Here is an 18,167-nt window from a genome sequence, read left to right on the forward strand (position 1 = left end):
AGTGCCTTTTCATATGGCCCTGGATGCCTTTAGAGTGTGTTGATGCCCTTGGGGCAGGGTCCTGCGCTTCACTTTCAGCATCAGTGATGGTGTTACATACAAGATGCATGATTTGGTGCTGTACAGTACTTCATTTTTCATGCATTGCATTCTTGTAGGTGTGACACACAGGGTACTTTCAGGGGGGGCATATTGGCATAAACCATGGCCACTCCATTCTGTACTGATGTGTACCAGGTGGCATACTGTTGTATTGCGGTTTGCGTGATGTGTGACATGTGAATGATCCCTGTGTGTTGGGTGTCTGTTGGTAATGGGATTGGCATGCAGCATGCATTTCATTGTGCCAGGGTTTGGGCCTCCATCTGGACATTGATCTGTATATGTATGTATGATGGGCCATGCATTGCCTTGGTTCACTTTCACATATGTTGTACTGCGTCATGTTTTGGTCTACTGGGGTTTGCGAGGTCACTCACCTCCATATCCCGATGTCGCCGCACCCATCTCCATTTCATCGAAGCCCTCAATCGACTCCATATTTATAGTGGTGCTGTAGGTCTCCTCCCATCGCATCAATTTGATGGGTGAGTGGGCCCCCTGTCTGTAGCCATGGCCTCCCTGCTATTTGATGATAGGATGTTTCGCACCCGGAGACATAGGTCATCCCATCTCTTCTCGCAGTCTTTCACCATGCGAGGGGTGGTGCCAACCACTGTCACCTTCCGTGCCACCGCCATATTAGTTTTTTTCAGGGTTGAACTTCCCTTTTCAGGTTGTTGGCGAACACCTCATCCGCATGGGCTGCCAGCGTATCGGCAAGCATGTTGAGCTCCTCGTCGGAGAAGCGCTTCTTGTGCAAGCGGGGGGGTGGTCTTGCGAGTTGCCTTAGACATGATGGATAGTATGGCCCTGCTCTCCACTCTGTAGCACTGCTGGGTTGAGACGATTGCAATGGATTGTGTTTTTTAAGATGGCTGCCGGCGCATTTCCTGTTCTGTCGTGATGACGTTACTTCCCGGTCTGGTATTACGAGCCCGGTATTTGCATGATGGTATTACTGGGTCGTTATTAAGGGGTTGCTCCTTGGCGGAGGCGGTATCAGCGGTTCCCATTATGGCGCTATCAGGGGGTTTGGAGGGCCTTTAATGCACTCGTAATCAGCCGCTATTAGCGGCATCAAGGGTGCACGGACACGCGATTACTACCATGCCAGTAATGACTGTTTTAGCAGGTTCTCATAATGAGGCCCTGTAAGTCTTCTTGCCTTCTCCTACAATCATACTGTTATTTCTCCCATCTTTTAACATGCAATGATACTTTGTTAGACTGCTGTGTGTGTTGTTTCGGATTACTATTGTAATCATTTCTATAGGAAGTTCAAATGACAGATTATATGTAAAATGTCCAGAATGTATAGAAAGGAAATTATATGTACACCCTATGCACTATAATGCATGAACTGCTTTAATGGTTGAAATGTGGATACATAGGTGCCAGTGGTTACACAAATAATACAATGAATGAAGAGAATAACAGTTTGCACATTACAATTAGTAATATGGGTAAATAAAAATTTGGAGAGCACAATGCTTTGCAAGTGACATTTGATCATAGCAGATGGGAGAAATGACAGTAAGCTTTTTTTTTTTTACAGGTTATACAGGGGAAGTGTCAGTTACCCTGCTTGTATGCCTTTATACACGAGCTGTACATGTACTGTGCAGAAAATATGCATACCTTTAGTTTGTGTTAATGCACTTGGATGTGCAAGACTCTGCAAGCAGAAATCCTAGAGAGTTTTATAGTAGTTGCTTCTGTAGGTGTTTTGCAATCACAGCAGAAATGTGATCGACAGTACATCTAAAGTGTGCACTGTGATGATGGAGTTAGATGTAAAGTTCTTAGATGTGATTGCTGGATGGTTGTGTGACTGCTTAACACTAGCCAATGAGGGAATGGTGCAGAAAGTGAAGTGGAAAGGGTAGATGGGCTGCCCCATTGATACGCGCACTGCGGACACCATGGCTGTTGGCGGACAGGTCGTGACACATCTGGGGTTTGTCAGCAAATCCAGCATGGAAAGGCGACTCTAGCGATTAGCCAATCAGGTGTTGAAGTTGTTCTTTGCAGGAAGGGAAGGGTGTGTGTGTAGTGTAAATGACAGATGTGAAGAAAAAGAGGGTGTTGATTGTTGGAGATTTATTTGTAGATGGTTTAGAGGGGTATGCTATGTTGAAACATAAGGCTGCCAGTTTTGGTTTTGAAGGAGTGGAGGTTTACTGGTCAACTGTGCCTGGCAGGAATATGCAGGCAGTGGTTAGAGCTTGCAAAACTTTCTGCATGTGGAAGAGTCCGATGTAATGGTACTGCATTTGGATGGTGTCCATTTGGGATACATTAGTGCTCCTACTTTGTTGAGTAGTCTTGAAAACTTGGTTCAGACAGTGATGGAGGTTGTTCCAAATGTCAAGGTGATTTTTTCTCAAATACTGCCTATGGCACTATGGGACAATTGTAATGTTTTCTGTCCACAGCAAAATGGTGCAATGTGTTTGGTGAACAGAGGGATGTCTGCTTTTTTGTTGAGAAGTGGAATGTTGTCTTGTAACAATGACAATATTGATTATGTTAATGGTGACTATTTTAAATCAGATGGCATTTCTTTATCCATATTGGGAAATGCCATGTTATTTCAAAATATAAGGAGCGCTTTACAGAGGATAATGTGAAGACATCAGGAAGAAATTGAGTGAAAAAAAAATGAAAGCTGTTTTATATAAGCACTTACCAAAAAAAAAGCTCTTTTCAGAGCCAACCTCAAAAGGGAAGTGGGGCACATTATTAATATGTTCATTCCCCACTCTCAGGTTTTACGATTTGTTTGCGGACACTGCGGTTGTCAGCGGACATCGCATAATACATACTGGGATTTTGAGGCTGATAGTCATGCAAATGAGACTTAGCAGGGCAAGGGATTGGTCAATAATGTTTACTGGATGTGATGTGTAAGGAGAGACTTTGTCAGAAAGTCTTTTTCCTGAGAGGTGAGCTGATAGCTATCGCTGTGTCTTTCAGAAAGAAGATTGTCTGGATTTTGGGAGACTCATGGATAAATTGGTTGGAGGTGCATGCAGATCGCTGTGGAGTGGCTGCACATCTTGGATTCCCTCATGTGAAAGTTCACTGGCTTGGAGTCAATGGAATGAAGTGGCTGGATTTGGTACCTCTTTGTGCTACTTTGGTGAAACAGCATCAACCAGACATTATTATTATTATTAATTGTGGAAGCAACAGTTTAGGACATGTCTCTGGAATCTCTTTGCAATTTGCAATGAAAGAAGGGCTTGGGAAAGTCATGGACATGTTTCCAAACTCCAGAGTAATTTTTTCTCGTATTGCGTAGAGACAAATGTGGCTGTGTTGTTCTTCATTTGGTCCACAAATGGAGAAAGCAAGGTGCAATGTAAATAAGGCTGTTTGTGCCTTTTTGAGAGATGTTGGCATGTCCTCTTTTCACAATGAAAATATTATGTTTCATAGTACACACATTTTTCGCAGAGATGGAGTACATCTTATGTTGGGAATCAGATTTTTCTGCGAAATATACAAATTGCATTGCAACCCTTTTTGGAATTATAGCAATCATTTTTCCAGTAGGTGTTGACCATATGAAGTTTTTGAAACACAGAAAAACACCACAAAAAGGCTCTTTTCAGAGACACCACTTCCTCCGGGAGAAGAGTGCAATGGTTTTGATAGGGCAGCACCCCAAAAATGTTAAATGTCTGCAGACTGTCCACAGACTTCTAAAAATGCACAGGGCCCTGCAGCATTTCATTGGCACTTCTATTTTTGAACTGTGAAAAGCGGCTCTAAAAAGAGCCTTTTTTTTATTTTTGGTTTGTGTTGTTTTTGTTTTGTATTTTTTTTGGTTTTTCAGACACGACATAAGGAAAGGAAGGGAAGGGAGGGTAAGGAAGGGGCACCAACCACGGGGATAAGAAAGGGCAGGTGGAGAGAGGAAAATGTAGGGAGGGCCTTAATCATGTAGGTGGCAGTCCTTCTCATGCTCCTGGACCGCAGCCTCGAAAGCACTTCAAAGGGTCTCCCCCTGCAGAGTACTGCTACAGAGTACATGCACAATACTGTGACCCTCGAAAGGTAAGCGTCTACAAAATCACGTATGGCTTGCGAGGCAGCTGGAGGGATGCGCTTCCCCCACAGGAGTGTCTCTTGTGGTGGCAGGAGCAGAAATGGAGGATGCTTCAGAGGAACTCAACCTACTACGTTTATCGCAAGGTACAACCCTACGAATAGCCCCACTGTGGAACGACCTTAGGTGTCGCTTCATTGGGGTAGTACCATAGCTGCACAAACCTGGTTTGCCACGACTGAGCACAAACTGGCACTCAGTGCACTGCATCTTGTTTGCATGAGCTTTCGGTACTCCATCAAGAGTTGCAAACAACCTCCACACCCAAGATTCACGGTGAGTGCTAGTATTAGGGACTTCCACTACCTCATCCTCATCATCCTCTTCATGCTCCTCTGCATCCTCACACGTGTTCCCCTCATCAGACCCTTGGGAAAGTGGTGGTGGTGGAGGGGTTGGGGGCGGTGCTGAAGCTGAGGCAGTAGCAGCAGAAGCAACTTGGGATGCCATCTGCAAATTTATTAGGAACCAGGAACCAAGAACAGCAGGACCAGAACAGCAACCTGCACCAATTGTCCTGTTGTAAATGCTCTGTCTTGGAAATCCAAAAGCAGAATGAGGAGCGGCTCTGGGATGTGACTTTTTATAGGGGTGCTGGTGCGTGCTTCACAGACCCCCGCGCTGTCCTCTAACACTTCAAACACCAAAAATGGCTCAAAAAGTTCCAAAAAGTATGCAGATAGCTAAGGACATGGCCTAGGACATGTGCAAGGATGAAGAATCACAGGAAGATATCTTGGGTTGTATAAAAAAAAGACTTTTTTGGTGTCCAGGGGCCCGGACTATGTCCGCGAACAAGGACCCACGCTGCGGTCACATGATGAAGTCGCATACACGTTTGCGAACGGGACAGATGTCCGTAGGACACCAAATGCGCAGGGTCGGTTGTCTGCATGCATGCAGGTGTTCTATGGACAGTGTAAAGGTGCCCAAACTAATTAAAAGTGCAAAACACATCTGGTAGACACTTAGACAGGCGCGATGTTTGTAGGATCCGATGGTATTCTACGGACAGTGTTCAAGTCCCCGAACTAATTAAATGTGCGTCATATCTTTGCGGACAGGATATGTGTTCTACGGACATATTCATTCTGGTTGCGGACAATGCAAACAGAGGGTTGTTCTTAGGACACCTTATTTTGAATAATTGCGGACATGCAGACGGATTGTGTGTCCTGCGGACACCTCCATATTGATTGCGAACAGTGCAGACAGGTATGGTGTCCTTAGGACAACTCCATTTTGGTTAATTGCGGACATCCCGGAAAGACGCGGTGTCCGCGGACACCCTAACGGCCTTTAAAAAAAACACACAGAGGAATATAGTAACAGCATACATAATATTTTATTATTGTATAACAATTTAAAAATCATGAAATGGAGGGGGATGCAGAAATTGATACAAATGCAGGGGAATTAGGGGTTTGTACATGTTGGATGGTAGGGGAGGAAGAGATTGAAGTCTCATCATAACGCTTTTCGTGATGGGGATTTTTTGGGGATGGTTGGCTGGGACATGGAGAAAGGGGTACAGGTACATGTGGGACAGTGATATTTAATTTTTTCCATGATATGGTTCTCTACAAAGTTTTTCAAAATAATGAAATTGGTCATTAATTGATCAATTTTTTTGCTCTAAACGCTGCAGATGATTTTCCAAAGTGTCTTTTTCAGTATTATTCTTGTTGTCTGTATGGTCTGTTAAAAAAGAAATGTGTTAAGTATACATAACATAATGTTTATTAATTGCCTTATTTAGAGAAGTGTAGTGTCTACCATTAGTATCACTGTTTTCACTAGTTTCATCCTGAGGAAAATGTTCTTCTAGCCATTCCAAAGTACTAGACATTTCTGTGTAAAAAAAAAAGAAAATTATTTTTCAGTGTATCCTACTACAGAAAGTTTATAAATATAGGAATTAACATACTTAACAGTTTGTTTTTTAGTTTTCCTGTTACTGCTTTGTAGGTGTGCTGTTGATATTTGCTGTGCAGTTTCTGTGAGGAAATTCTGCTGGAGGCTTGTTATTTTTTTTTGTAATTTCCATTTTGTTTCATATGCTATGTAATTGGACTGTTGGTGTCTTACATATACTTGTTTTTAATTGATATAGCTGATCTAGAGCAACTCTACAATATACACATGATCTATATCCAATTTGCAAAATTTAAATTTAAAGAAAAATCATTTAAAAAGGAGAGAAAACGCAACTCATCCTGAGAAACAATTTAAACTAAAACTAAATTATCAATCATTCACAATAGTAGAACAATTAAATAAAGATAGAAAAATAAAAGAGAATCCATAATGAATATTAATCATAATCAAGGTCTACGCGCTTTTGTCAACATTCTCTATTGTCCGTTCTTAAACATTTTTCCAACTTGGTGAAAACTTGGCTTAAAAAATAGCATCTTTAATTGTAGTTCTTTCAAGAAATTGATCGTGTTGATTCATACATGCATTATGTGTCCTGCATGAATCATGCGCCATAAATGCTCTGATGATACCTCGCAGTGATCCTTCAAAACGGTCTCAAAATATTTACATCGTAAGGTGACCAAGGCTAATCATTCAACCATGAGATGACTTAATGTCTCCTTGTGGTCTGGTTGGTTACAAAAGCGATAGACATTATCGGATGCTTTGATTTTTAGACATCTCACTTGAACTTCTCTTGTGTTCCAAAGATTGAAACATAAGTGGTTAAAGCCACATTTGTAGTTTTAAGGTTCTTTCTATACATCTTTGTGTCATTTTGACTTGATATTACCCTAAATAAGTGTATTGTTGAACACATTCTAATGTCATTCCTCCCAGCAACTTTTTTTTTTCCTCTTTTTTTACGCGGGGTGTTACACAACGTCACTTTAATTTTCTGTAGATTTATAGTAAGAAGATTGGCTTGAGTGTAGCATTCAAGGGCATTTAACTGCCTCGGAAGGCCTTTTGGTGTCAGCATAAAGTAATGCTATTATTGGTTGGTTGTTCATTTTTGGAACATCAGTGATGACTTCCTGAAATGCTTCACCCACGTCTGAGATATAAATGTAAGGAAAGCTGCTGCCAGCGTGCAGCCCTGTCTCAACCCTCAAAAGGATTCAATTGAGCCAGACAATTGTCCGTCTTACTCTAATGGTTTTTCCGTGATGTAAATCTGTATTAAAGAAATAAGGTATGATGGACAACCATTGAGGAGCAATTTTCGAGCCAGAATATGTCTAGAGACCGAATCGAAGGCCGCTTCAAGGTCAACAAAGACCAGATAAAGAGGCTGCTTGATATTCTCATGATGTAAAATGATTGAGGTCAATGTCAACAGGTTCACAGAGGTACCCAGGCCCGAGATAAAACCAGTTTGAAACAGGTTTTGCTGCTGATATTCAATGCACCATCTTGTGAAGTCTTTCAAGACAAATCTTGTGAATATTTTGCCCGGGACATCGAGCAGCGCGATTGGATGATAATTGGCTGCATTTGCACAATCTCCCTTCTTAAGTATCGGTACTATCACTGAGCACCGCCAACTAGAGGGGACCACATTGGTTTGGATTACCTGCTCAAAAATTTTGTGCAAGATGCTCGCCCAATGTAAAGGATGTTTCTTAAACATGAAGTTATTGAGACCATCTGGGCCCGGAGCATGAGAGTTACTTAATTTACCAATACATTCCAAAATCTCCTGTTCGGTAACATACAGACCACTATAGTTGGAAGGCTCAGCGATAGTCTAACCTCCAACAGTAACTGGGAGGGTGTATAATTGTGAAAAATGCTCAACCTATTGTGTCTCATTGGTTTATAGTCATAAAGTCGAATGTAAAAAAGTCGAAAGTCATAAAGTCAAAAACAAATGTCGAAAAAAGAATTTCCCTCCACCCCCCCTTCTTTTTTTTGTATCCCTTTTTTTTTACTCGCGGGACCCAAAAAAGACATAAATAAAAAAAACAAAATTCGAAGAAAAAAAATGTCGACATTTTATTTTCAACATTTTTGTCATTCGACTTTATTGATTCGACTTTATGACTGCACACAGTCTCATTAACTCAATTAATTTGCACCGGTTTTTGGGCCATTTGGTTTGCCAAGTTTATTAGGGTCCATATCTGGGCCGATTTAAGGTCTCGAGCATAATTTCACCATCTCTTTGATATAAGTGAGCCTGGTGGCCACGTTGCCAGTTTCTGTACTTATTTTGGCCAGCTTTCATAGCCTCTTTTTTATTCAGTACTTGGGATTCAAGAATTATTCTTTTTGTTGTTCTAAGCCAGATTTCCATCTCCTGTCCCTCGGGGCTAAATTCATGTCTTGAATTGAACCTTGTAGATGCAGGAGCTTTGTTACAAGCTTGATACAAGTGAAGATGACTTGTATATGCATGTGAGGAGGATGCCATTATATTGTTCTCAAGTGATTTTAGAGCATCTCTATTCCAATTGAATCTAGTTCACTCATTATTCACTATCAATGGTTGTTGATATGTGCACTTGTTATTATCACTCATAGTCTGTTGTTCTAGCCAATGTAACACAAGCAATTCATGATCGCTGTTATTCTGTTTCTCTACAGAGAATTTCATTGCCTTATTAAAGGTGTTCTGATTGATGTAAATATAGTCGCTAATGGAAACACTCTTAGATCAATGCCAGGTACATTGGGCTGGGATATCTCCTGGGAGAGAACCATTGCACATTACATAGTTTCTCTCCTCCATTATAGTTTGCCATTTCTTGATGGTTATACTTTCACTGTCATTTTTTTTTGTTAACACATGCATATTCAAGTCACCCGCAATTATAGTCATTGTAATATCAGGCGCCAACGCTATGATATTTAACAGATCTTCAAAATCGGACAGAAACGTTCTATATTTGATCCCGGCAGGATTATAGTAGACGTTTATTATGGCTATGAAACCACCAGGGCATGTCACTCTTATCATCAACAGATACAAATTCAGGGTATCCCATAGGGAGATGGTCAATTTTTTATGTTTTTTAATCGCAACCAGTCAGCCCACAGAAGGCTGACCACAAGCTGCAGATTTAGCTGCATGTAACACTATCGAATGGTTCTCCCAAATGGGTGCCTCGATGAGCCATGTTATCTGTAGTAAAACTATGTCATACACCCCTAAAGAGTCAGCATTGGGTCCAAACAAATGTGACGAACCGTGTGCATTCCAAATGGCAACTGATATGACATTTTGACCTAACTCCTGGAGTGGTTATGATCGTGCTGTCTACTCTTTTCGCTGAAACTTATTTTTAGGAAATTGGTCCTGTCTCCGTGATGGGAACTTTGTTTCATTAGATCGGGCTTTTCCGGTGTTGTTAACAAGGGAACTATTTTACAAGCATTGTTCATCTTTGGAATCACATGGAGTTGGGTCAAGTGCCAAGAGGAAACCCACCTCAAATAACTCCATGCGTGCTGGCCATAGAGCATTCCTCACAAGATTAGACTGCAACCACAATCGTACAATTGACGGATTCTCATCAATTAGAAATTCAATCTGTTCGAAATCCAAGGAACCAATTTTATACAATCCCTCAATTTCTTCACATATTGCCAGGATACTAGCCCTATTCAACACAGATGGTTTAAAGGGAGCAGCACGACATTTTAGAATGAGCCTATGTTTTTTTCCACTTATGAACATCATCATTAGCTGACTCGGATACCCAACCATGTACTAAACCACCATTATCCTTTTCCACCATGCATTCACTCTCATGTGCTCCATTCTCAATTTTCTCCACTGCGTTGAAATGAAACATTTTACTAATTTTATGTGATCTATTCACAGGCGTTTTTTCTTGTTGTTCCTGATTTATTTGCAATGTTCAATGGCAATAGCAATCTGGATACGAATATCTACATCCAGCCCCACCTTCCCATTACCAGGGACCCCAGGAGCAGAGTCGATGGCCATCGTACTTTTTTTTCTGGTCATTTGGGCTATCGGCAAGGGAGTGACATGTACATCACCCGGGGTTTGTGTCTCTTAGATTATGTCTGCTGAGACAGTTGGAGCCCCTCTTCTGTCTAAGGAGAGGTTTCTAACTTCATGATTATAATATGCATGAAGGTCGAGATCTTTACCCAGTACTTCATTACTCATCTGTATAGAATTATCCAATCCTGGCGTATGAGTAGGTTTTCTGATGGGGGGCCACCTGTGTGTATCTAGAAATGTTGTTGATTTTTTTTTGTTACCTTCCCAAACTTGATGTAATTGTTTTTTGCAACAATACATATTTTTCAATGGATTTGTCTATTTGAGCTTTAAGGTCATCGAGAATTAAAGCATGTGTTGAGGCTACAGCATCAGAAACTTGAGAGGGCATTACCACTTTTTGGATCCGTGGTTGTGTTGATGCTGCAACGTCAGAAACTAGAGGGGGCAAAACCACTTTTTGTTTCAGTGGTTGTGTTTCACCTCCCTCTTTATCTTCACTTGGCTCCGCGACTGAGGGACCTTTGGTGGCTGCGATTGAAGAGGCAGACAAATCAGTCAGAGGAGAGTATTCGCTCACTGTTGTTGTTAATCTTGAGGCAATACTCTGACTCGTCTGTTGTGTGTTCGGTTTTCGTTGTGAGACAGCTACTCGCATCGCTGTATTTAATCTCAACTTTAAAACGATTGTACGCACAAATTGCTTGATTCCTCCCCTGGCCCGATTCAATGTAACCTTCTGATTTTTGCTTTTCTTCTTTGGAGGGCTGTTATCATTGATTTTCATACAAGCATTATCGAATAATTTATAGGTTTGAGCCGGTATTGAAACTTCATTATTGAGCAAGGACGGCTCTTTAACAATGCCTCCCAAAGAAGAAACACCAAAAACAGCTGGCCGTTTTTCAATTCCATAAGAGGCATCTGGGATCAAACAAGGCAGCTCCCCCTGTCCTGGGTTCACAACTTCAATATTTCCTAAATGCTGTGAGCTGCAGGCAACTGGCAGTCTTACAGGATCCCTTATAACCGCAGATGTCATTGGAATCACACTCTCACATACACCCCCCTTGTAAAATTCAATGGCCTCACAGTTAGATATCTTTCCATTATTCCCATGCTGCACATGAACATCACCACATTTGTCACATTTGATCCCTTTCCCAATTTCTTGCATCCATAATACTATTTGGTCAATCTGCAAGTTCTGTTTAGTGATTTTTACATCAAGGGTATCAAATAGTTTTATGAGTGACACTATGTTCATGTTCATTGCATTAAGCGTGATTCCCAGTAAGTCTGCCTGGGATTGTAGAGGCACTATGTCTCTCAATGATCTTTTAGGGGTTAGTCACTCTTCATTACTTGTCATCCCTGGAGTAGATCCTTCAGATTGTGACTTCCCAAAGAGCCTTGGGAAACGGTACCAACTGTTAGCCTCTATATCAATTTGCAAGGAGGAGGCAATAATTGAGATGTCTTCAGTAAGTGAGATGTGGTCATGACTCAGACTTTTGTTACTCAACCCAATTGTGATTATTTCTGGAGCCAGGTTGTCATCGTTCATGCATACATCTGCTTGGCATTCAGCGTCTGGCACAACTATGGGTTTACTCAGAGGGGTCAGTATCTGGACTTCAGACATTTCTGTATTTCCGCAGATATTTATACATGGTTTACAGAACTCTCTTAAGTCTCTGGCACAGATCTTTTTGTCTGATAATAAACAATCGGCTCCAGTCATTTTCCTTTTAAGTGCAATGTTGGGAGTTGGTTTCGCCGGTGTTAATTTAGGCACGACTGACGTGCTAGTCACTTTCAGCTGGTTCAGCATACCCGACTTCAATGTGTACGCTACGCAATTCGCTGACATGTAAGGGGTGTATCTTTCCACTATTTACCCTGTATTCCGCTAGATTGCGTTATATTCTGTGAGTAATGCCTTTTTTGTAAGATTCTATTAAACGCTAAACCATCCGACTGGAGTGACGGCTCTCATTAAAAGTTGCAATTGCTCAAAGGAAAATTCCACAGCCCCAACCGTAGTAACTTGAATACTCACAATTGCTTTGGTTGTTTAAGCCTGCTGCTTATGATATTAGCACTCAAAGGGTTATTCCCGGCAGTCACGCTAAGGCACGCTAAGGCAGTAGGATGATTTGCAAGTTCAAACAGTTCCGCTCAGTACACTTGCAAACGATGTAATTATTTAAACCTGCAGCTTATAATACTAGCACTCAAAGGGTATATACCCAGCGGTCATGCTAAACCAGTAGGATGATTAGCGTGATCAGACATCCCTTTGGGAGTAATGCCACCCACTCCTACAGTGTCCAAGCGACCACTGCGGATTCAAAGTAAAAAAAAGAAAAGGATGGCAATACACTTTGCTGATGTCGAATTTACCCTCAATATGTGTTTATGAGGGCGGCTGAACAAAACCAGTGCAGAAAAGAGGCAAAGCAGTCCACCGACCTAGGCGACCCATAGAAAGCCAAGTACTTCAATGCCTCGCCGCTTCACCTCCTTAACACCCACGGAGGTGACGGCGAGCAGACGAGACAAAGGAAGATGAAGCTGCCAGCAAGCTTTGCTGGGGCCGGGACTCTTACCCTCAAAGCTTGGAGCACCAAGCTCGGAGCCCTGCCAGCAGGCAGGCTGCTTAAGTAATCTCTTCACTCCAGTCCCAGGATTCATCAGATATCTCACCTTGTATGAGAAAGCCTACTGCCGCTGCTGCTACTTTCATGTTGCTTGCTCACTTTCCATGTGGGTCCCTTAGCCAAGACGTTGACCAAGGTGCAGAGATGTGGAGACATAAAACACAACACTCTGGGCTCGCAGCATAGGGATTAGAGCAAAGGACCTCTCAGCATGCGTGTAAAGGATTGTGAAGCCGCACCGTGAGCACACTTTCAGTCTACAAACGGCTGCTTCCGACAATCAACTCTCCTTTGAGGGGCATTCACACCACATGCACCCCATATACAGTTTGCACTTCTTATTTATTTTTTTAAGTAATTAATTCATATGCTGCTCTTTGAATATGTTCAGCGTTTTTATTGCATGATAGATCAATGTAAGATACCCCCTGAGTTTTTGGATAGTGTTGATGTTGACCGTGTCCGTCTGCGGACATGCACACTGTCCGCGGACATCAGAACCACTAGCGTAGGACAGGGTATGGTACATGGATGGTACATGTATATAAACTAAGGGAATCCTACTAAAAATCGATCAAATTCATGATATATACCTATATTCGGTGACAAAAAATCACCAGTTATGGTACGCTAAGCAACCATAACTCGTGCCACCACCATGCACTGCTAAGACTAATACTCATGACATCAAATGTGACATCACAAATGTCATTCATGACATCACTGATAATATTACATATCTCATTACCCCATATCTAGGCCACATGTTTTTTTCAGTAAGAGTCAGGAAGTAAAAATGCAAAAGATACTATGTTTCTATACCTTACTCTTCTTTTATGTACTTACATTACTTTCCTTAGAATTCACTCACATTATACAACACATAAACATAAGGGAATAAGCAGCTTTGAGATACAGCAATCATGTATGTGCATAAACTTAAATGGGCATGTTATGAACACTTTCTGTTAATGCTGCTGTTTTTTGGTTACTTTCCTTTCCTTGTACATACTCATATTTGTATGCATTGTGTTCTTTTTATATTTTATGTGTACAACTACAATTATGCAGTAAAGAAGACATTGTTAGGTACTTAGGATATGTGTCACAGTGCACAAAATGCAAAATAAAAGTATTCATCATTTAACTATCCAACATAGTAAGGTATTGAATATTGCAGCTATATGGCGCATGCTGCAGAGAATACCTACATTTCTATACAAGTTCATTCATGTACTGGAAAGAAATCAGTAACACAATGATGTTTAAAGCAATGCATCACCTAATGAGCTATTTGGAAAGAGATAGTTCTTCCAATTCATTTTTGACTTTTTTATGCTAACATTATAAAAACAATCCCTTGTAGAAACTGCACATAAAAACTAAATGCATATGTAAATTAATTTTTGCTGTCATCTTTGATGTCATGGGTATTAGTCTTAGCAGTGTATGGTAGTGACGCGAGTTATGGTTGCTTAGATTACCATAAATGGCGAATTTCTAGAATTTTTTGGGTTTACTTAAAACCATAACGTCCATTTAACAACATTTTTTCACTGAATTTCTTAGGTTTTTAGTAGCACAACTTAACCATAACTTCCCTTTAACAAAGTTTGTTTTATATATATATATATATATATATATATATATATATATATATATATATATATATATATATATATATATATATACAGCTACAGTGGGTTTCCCATCCATGCAGTGACTGGGACCAACAATGCTTAGCTTCAAAGCGATGAAGGGGTCAGCTCCCTAAGGCGTTGTTGCCTAACAAATTAGCCTACCTTACAAGACCAAAGAACCAAATGCCTTGTGCTTTCTTATATCATAACACATGGCAGCTGCATTCTTTTATTTTTTAAACCATGCTACTGTCAGTCCTTAAATGTTTTGCACTCCATTTTGTTACCTTTTGCTGAATAGCATTCTGGTATTTGTAGTCTCACAGTCAAGATTGGGGAATAATGCCACAATATCACACGTTTTGTCTAACATAGTTCTTAAGGATTTAAGTTATCTTTATAAAGCAGAGTATTGTTGAAAGCCAGACATGGGGGTGAGAAGGAGAAATGATAATGGGGCAGTAAGTCATGACTATTTGCCCATGATGTGGCAAGAGAGTTTGCAATCCTGCACATTGGCGCAGTTATTTCCCCCTAATTGTGGCTGCTTTTCAGGGCACAAGTAAAAGACACATTGGGTGGATAGTGTATAGGCCACCGATTGGCTTAGAGGGCAACGTGGTGTCCGCGGACATAGGACGCGCCCGCTGATTGGATGGTGAAAAGCTTGAAGTGCATCAGACTTTTGCAAACGCCTGCCATCTTGAATTCGAGGACAGTGGCAGGTGTCCGTGGACATCGCAGTAAAAACATATTAAAAAACACAACATTGCACTTGTCAAACTTATCAAATAATCTCTGGGGAGGTGAGGGGTGATGAGGATGGGATGGGATATGGCTGCAAGAAGCAAAGAAGCGGGTGTTTTTCACTGCAAATGTCTGCAAACAGTTTGGATGTTCGCGAGCAGTCCTGAGAAGTTCGTGGACACCTCAGTATTACAGGGTTGGTGAAAAGCAGCTGTTGGATGGCTTATAACTTTCACGCCACTTGATGAAACTGTATGAAATTTTGCAATTTAAAAGATTGGTGGGATTCTGTCAAAAGGGGGCAAAATTAGAGGGGGGGTCCCAAAACAATGTATAGGCTTATAAATGAGGTGCAATTTGACAAATCTTCACTTATTTTGGCAAACTGATAATAGACCTAGATATAAATGTTTTTGCGAAATTTGGTGGGATTTTGTCAAGGGGGGGGATTTAGAGAGGGATACCAAAACAATGTAAAGGTTTATAAATGAGGTGCAATTTGACATATCTTCAATTATTTTGGAAAACTGATAATAAATCTAGATATAAATGTTTTTGCAAAGTTTGATGGGATTTTGTCAAGAGGGGGCAAAATCAGAGGGGGGGTCCCAAAATATTGTAAAGGCTTATAAATGTGGTGCCATTTGACAAATCTACACAAAGGTTTGCAAAAAGATTATAGGTCTAGATATAAATGTTTTTGTAAAGTCTGAATGGATTTTTTTTTGTGACAAGTGTCATAATGTAGGTACAAATAATAGTGATATAACTTTGGTAACTGAGGTGTAGCCTGTGGCCATGGGCAGTGGCCAGATTGTCCGGGTCATTGAATAAGGTCATGATCCTGACAATCAGGCTACTGGCCATGACCACGAGGGACAACACATGGGGTTAAAGTGGCCATGTCCACCTGGGACTGGCTTTGTGGTAAAGTTATTTGAAATTGGGATAGGTTTGAAAGGGAAGAAAAATGTGCTTGTCTTAATATGGTCATAAGGTTCTCTTTTCGCCTTCTGCAGGCTGCCATGGAAAGTGAAGCGGGGCCCTGTACGGGACACCACCTTCCCTTTCCATGGTGGTCATCTTGGAAAAGGATTTTCCTTCCTACACTGGGTAGGAAGAAGAATTATTTTTTTAGCACCCCAGGTTCCCACTTTGACACCTAGGGTGCTAATAGCCTTCCTGCCCCATTATAGGGGCTGGAATGGGGGGGCTAATGGACCGGAGACCTCCTTTTCCACCCTCGCTTTGCTTGGGCTGATAACTTGGGCTGCCAGGCCGTTAACCACCATTCCAACCTTGGTTTGTTTGTTACATTTTTAAATAACTTCTGTATGTAGTGTGAAGTTTTTAGAAAAGTTGTCTAATTTATCAAGTCATTAAACGGCATGTGTTTCTATTTTGTATGGTAGGTTTAAGAAAATTCTCTTTAGCTTCTTAGGTATACAGGTGACCAAAAAAGGGCTCTCACCAAACTGTGAAAGAAATGATCAAATGGCAATGTAGATAAAATTTGTAAAATTTAGACTGCATATTCATATAGCAAAACCAAGTATTGCACGCAGCGTACAACGATCAGTGACAATAGAAGTTTAAATAACAATTATTTGAAATGAAATGTAAATATGATGTCTACATTATCAAATCCCATTATCTACTTCTCATGTGTGCAGGTGGCCAAACAAATGACACACACCAATTTAGTAAGAAATATGGAAATTACATTTGTTAGGGTATTAGTGTAGATTTTGATATGTGTTAATATATTTGCATACTAAAGTTGTTATTGTCTACCTATTATCTGAAATATAGGCATGGCTATACTTTAAAATGATTAATACTCAAAATAATGTTACCATGTTGGCATGTCTTCACTGAATTATTTGTAAAACTGAAGACATAGTTAGGTTCTATATCTTGGTTTCTTGGTTAAGGTTGCATAAATTAATCTCTGAATTTGTCATGTAATATTAAATAATGTTTGTACAATATTTTAACATATCTTCATTGTAGTGAAATGGCTTTATTGGTGTACAAACATTTGATGTTGTAGGCAAATCCTTGTAGAATTTTGCTGATTCAAAACCTAGTTCATAGTTACCTCAATGGTTAGTATAGTTGACGTGATAATACTGCATTTTATTTCCTATACTGCACTGTAGCAGCTCTTAGTTTATGAAAGTGTTATTTTCTGAAGGGTGTTTTTTTTGTTACAATGTTCATTTTATAAAATTATATACATGTTTTATTTTACATATTATTATATACATATGCTTGTAGAAAGTGAGATAGTGTGCAATTTGTAAATGCATGTATAATTATTGTTAAATAGTTAAAATAATTGAAAGGCGGTTTTATTCTCTCCAACGAGAAGTATTTTTCCTCTATAGTATGATAAATGAATACAGCCTGGTAATGGTTATGAACTGGGAATACAATCAGTATTCACTTGGTACCATTATGGAGAAAAAAAACCATAAATTATTTTGTTTTTATTTTCTTATAAACTACTTTTAATTTTATTTCAGAGTTAGCAATATGGAAGAAGGAAGAGAACATGAATAACGGCATTTGGTAAATTATTTGATTGATATGATATATACATCTATAATGCAGATATGTTCAGACACAGTATATTTTAAAAAAATATTATTTGTTGTAGCTGCGGCTTCATCATCCGCCAATGAATTAAAGGATTTTGCTTACACGGCTAAAACGATCAACAACCGGGATGCTTTAATTCGTGGCTAAACCCTTTCACCTGTTAACTGTGTAACCGCGGCTACAAACAAATAATTGGGAGATTTTGATTACTGCAACTGCATTAAATACATTACAATAGACATTGTAATATATTATTGCAGTTCTGTAAAATTGTATCTCTATTTATAACTTAAATGATAGCCTTTAAAAGGGCCATTTTTGGGATCGAAAGATGGGGG

The sequence above is a fragment of the Ambystoma mexicanum genome, chromosome 7q (genome assembly GCF_040938575.1).
Source record: "Ambystoma mexicanum isolate Mex_15411 chromosome 7q, UKY_AmexF1_1, whole genome shotgun sequence".
NCBI classification, from domain to species: Eukaryota; Metazoa; Chordata; class Amphibia; order Caudata; family Ambystomatidae; genus Ambystoma; species Ambystoma mexicanum.